We start from the raw sequence: 4,749 nt of genomic DNA on the forward strand, positions 1-4,749 counted from the left end.
TAATTGCATATGATTCTACCTTGATTAGGGCTGTTCCGAATACCATTTTTTGAGCTTCGAAGCTCTAGTAGAAATCAAATCGAATATTCGAAGCTTTGGAAGGAGGGGCTGAACATATTTTTCTCTTTAATAAAGGCAGGAATCTCTGTGTGTGTATGTGTGTGTGTCTGTCTGTCTACAGTTTTATTATGTGGCGGATGTGTTGCTGCGGACCCAAGGGAGTGTAGTGCCTTTTTTTCGTGCAATATGGACATGTGACACATTTAGAATTAATAAACTTTAAAAATACTACAGAACAGCGCAAGCCGGAAGCGGCGTGCATGTCACGCGTCCTGCGAGAACAGCATTAGTGAAACAAAACACAAGAGCAATACTTTTAGTAAGCTAGCCTAACATTTTTCTAACAAACAAACATTTCCGTATCAGAAATAAGCAGCACAGTAATTACTGACAACGTAAAGGGTAGGCTATTTAAATAAAACAACGAAAATAAATGAACGGAGTTCAACAACTGTAATAAAACGATAGCATACTTTCAAAATCAAGTTTATTTATAACACTTACACCATCCAATATGTTTTTTTCATCAGCAGAACAATAAAGAAGATATTTTGCAGAATTGGTGTTTTCCACACCTTTGTTCTTCTGGCATTTGTTTTGCCTTGGGGAAAGCCTGAAAAAAACAGAGCCAAAGCAGAAGTAAATATTAAGATTTAAATTGATTTAGAGAACGAAATATATATTTGAGGTTGAACTACATTGAAAATTAGACGACACCTGTTGTAAACAAAGTTATCTCGGTGAGTGAAAACTATCACTTTGTGTTGATTAGCCTGGATCTAAAATGGTGAAGTGACTAAATAGTTTACATTTCAATGTTACAGTGGATAAAACAATCTACAATAGCAGTGGATGTTACCCCACAGGTACATTTTGTTGTATATTTCTAATCTTGGTACAATGAAAAATGCATTTTGGAAGGAAATATTTTCGTTTTGAGTCAAGTATGTCAATTTTGAGTAACTATGCTATATTGTACTTTTGTTTGTCCAATTCCATTTTATTGATTTTTATTTTAAGATGTATTATTGAGCAAATGGACTTTTAAAGGTGCAATTTGTAAGATATTTTCAGTAAAATGTCAAAAAACCACTAGGCCAGTGTTATATATTTTGTCCAGCTGATTACTATCAGTCATGGGCGGAAATCCCGGGGGGGTCGGGGGGGACAGGACCCCCCCTATCTGAGGGTTGTCCCCCCTAAATTATCATTAGAATATGTGTATTGAAAATAATTTAATGATTTATAATACTTAAACTAGTTGTGTAAGAAGTGAAACAATACAAATGCAAACGGAGCAACAACAAAAAAACGTTTTAAATATTTGGATTCCCCCTCCCTTGCCTCACAGTGGTTTGGTCCACTGCCCACGCCCCTTTTACCTCACCACCACACATTCCGGTGGTAGAGAAGTGTACGGAGCCGACGCGTTAATAAGCTATATACAATACAACGTTTCCCATCACTTATCAGTTTATCCTCATATGTTTTAAAACTGGACTATTTTGACATATAAACATGAACATATTTCGTTTTCTGAGAACAGAAGCAGATAAACGATCAAGAAAACATTTTTATGCATTCATGCAGAGGTGAGGCAGAGCTGAAAGTAACAAATTACATTTACTCACCTTGCTGTAACTGAGTTTTTTGTGTACTTTTACTTTGAGTAGTTTTTAAAATCTGTACTTTACTTTTACTTAAGTATGTTTAAAGTATTGTTGGTTACTTCGCTACATGTTAAATCATATCCGTTACTGAGTAAAAATAAATAAAAAAGTAAGGTGATAAAGACGCGCCACGGTCGGATGATTGATTGATGGGCGGGGGAACGCGCAAAAAGAACCATGGAGAGGGACGAGACAGGCGCAGGCTAATGCAGACCCTCAATTCAATTCTTACGAAAGAAACCCCTGGCCATTGACGCAAAGCGATTGTTTCATTCAGGTAGGGTTCATGCTCTTGAGTACGGAGTTTGAGAATTGCCGACCGTGTTTAACCGCTAATTTGCACGATGCATTTTTAATACATGCGCATTATCTTCCGAGGTCTAGCAGCTTCGCGTCAAGTCAAACAACTTGAGAACGTCCTCGAGAATGCGCAGATCATTAGACATTGCAGAGAGAGAGAGAGCGCGAGAGAGATAGATTGAAAGACATCAGGTACACAGGTCTGGGAGCTAATAAACGTGTAAAGGATGTATAGTGTATAGCCATGGCACTCATCTCATTATATGTTCATTTATGTATATAGTTTAATAACAATGTATGTTACCAGCAATACATCAATTACAACCTTCATATAATGATTGTATTTACTAGCTGCTGACCTCATATTATTTTTGCTTCAAAAGTGCATAACTCACCTGTAAAAATCATTAAATAATTCCATAAATGTTTCTTAGTTATAAAAAGCTTTTTATTTTATTAACATTTGTTATTGCACTTTAATTGTAGAGATGTTTACAATTAAAAACATAGTTTGAGATGTATATATCCTTCCTTTGTGAACTATACTAGAAACCTCTCCCCGCTGTAAAAAAGTAACTCTTAAAATTAAAATGACTTTTTACTTGAGTAGATTTTTAGACCAGTAACTTTACTTTTACTTAAGTAAAATATTATTAAAGTAACTTTACTTTTACTTAAGTAACATATTATTAAAGTAACTTTAGGTAACACTTTATTTTACGACCCGCAAAGTACCGCGTAATTAAACCGAATTTACAGCGTACCTATTTGTAACAACAGGGTAGCTACCCTGTAGGTATAAGGGAATAATATTTTAGGTTTGGGGTAATAAGGGGGTAAGAATATGAAGAATTATAAATTATTTATACTCTAAGTATTTTATAACAACAGGGTACCTATTGTAATATTACGTGGTATGTATGACTTAGTCAAGTCTATGGGGAAATTATGTTTTATTTATTTTTTATTGTGAATTTTTCATATTGACTACTGAATGTTGTATACAGTCAATGTCTACGAGCCACATCGGCAAATAAATATAACAGCATATCACTTTTATTTTAGTAGCCTATATTACTTGCTTTTAATAACAAAAGTCAAGCTGATTTAATGTGGTTATCTTTTTTTTAAGGTAAGTACAATAAAATAGCAACTTATTCCCTATTTACCAGGAAACTCCTACATTTGCGGACATATTTGAAGTGGTGCTTTGCAATTTATTTACTGTAAACACAAGTATTTTAGCCAAATATAATTTATGCAATGGCAAACCAGAATGAAACAACAGCAGATATCAGCTCCCGCTAAAGCAAAAGACGACTACATGCGTAGACTACTGCGCAGGTGTAGAGCGCGCGGTCGTCTGCAGGAGGTTTGCTGGAACGCGATCCTGAGGTGAAATTTCTTTAAGAGGTTTTAAAAACGTTCTACACTGTGGGGTACGGCTGCGAGTGATGTTAGCAGGTTCCGCATGCTGGATAAGGTGACTGGTTTTGTTAATACATGACTCACGCATTTCAAACAATGTTTTTCAAGAAAGTTGCTAGCTAACGGTAGCAGGTTAGCTAGCACATAAGTAAGCCTAAAATTTATAAACGTAACTGGCTTAGAAAACTCTGTTTCTGTCAAGGCACAGTGAAGAAACATTTACTGAAGGCTTTCATTTATGTTTTTTATATGTAATGCAGAACAGCATTTGTGAGACGACATCAACTCATCATCCGAGTGGACAAGAACACCAACAGAGGAAGCCAAGCCGCAAAAACAATGAAAAATTGTCATGACTTTTTATTTTAAATAAAAGTTATGTGATAATAAACATTAAGTGTTGGCTTAATTATAGTGTTTTAAAGATGTTTTGAAATAAGTTGTTTTAAAATAAAAATAACAATATTCTGTATGTTTATGGTATTTACCCTATAACATTTATTAACAAGAGGTGAACAGCCCGCAAATATGAGAGTTACCTGGTACATACACAGAACAAGCGGGGAATAAGCCCCACTTCAATTTACAGCCCGCAAATATAAGAGTTACCTGGTACATACACAGAACAATCGGGGAATAAGCCCCACTTCAATTTACAGCCCGCAAATATAAGAGTTACCTGGTAACTCCTGTATACATATACAGATCAAAGAGGTACAAGTTGCTATTATCTTTATTGTGTGTTATATTTTATTTGCCGACGTGGCTTGTAGACATCAACTGTAGGCTATACAAAACACTTCATCAGGTAAGTAGCAAATATGAAAAAAAAAAAAACTATTACACATAGACCATATTACCCATAGACGTAAGTCATACATACCACGTAATATTACAATAGGTACCCTGTAGTTATGAAATACTTAGAGAATAATTTTCCATATATTCTTACCCCCTTATTACCCCTAACTTAAAATATTATTCCCTTATAACTACAAGTACGTACTGTAGAGGTACTCTGTTGTTACAAATAGGTACGCTGTAAATTCGGTTTAATTACGCGGTACTTTGCGGGTCGTAAAATAAAGTGTTACCTAACTTTACTATTACTTAAGTAGAAAATTGTATTACTCTTTTCACCTCTGCATTCATATGTATTAAAATTAAATTTGCGTCCGTTCATAGAGAAAGAGAAACGTTTTCTATCTGTACCCATTTCCTTGCAAGTACAATTTTGCCTGTATTATTGGTGTCCCCTTCAAAAATTGTTCTTGAAAAATTTTATGTTTAT

At 34.8% G+C, this 4,749-nt stretch overlaps 1 long non-coding RNA gene across 1 annotated transcript; it reads left to right on the forward strand.

Annotated features, from left to right (window-relative positions):
- The first annotated feature begins 3,179 nt into the window (after nucleotides 1–3,179).
- On the forward strand, nucleotides 3,180–3,985 carry LOC141281027 (uncharacterized). Its single transcript, XR_012335403.1, has 2 exons — nucleotides 3,180–3,513; nucleotides 3,719–3,985. It is a non-coding gene; the product is annotated as an uncharacterized lncRNA (long non-coding RNA).
- Nucleotides 3,986–4,749: the final 764 nt, after the last annotated feature.

Source organism: Paramisgurnus dabryanus, chromosome 18 (genome assembly GCF_030506205.2).
Source record: "Paramisgurnus dabryanus chromosome 18, PD_genome_1.1, whole genome shotgun sequence".
In the NCBI taxonomy this organism is placed as follows: Eukaryota; Metazoa; Chordata; class Actinopteri; order Cypriniformes; family Cobitidae; genus Paramisgurnus; species Paramisgurnus dabryanus.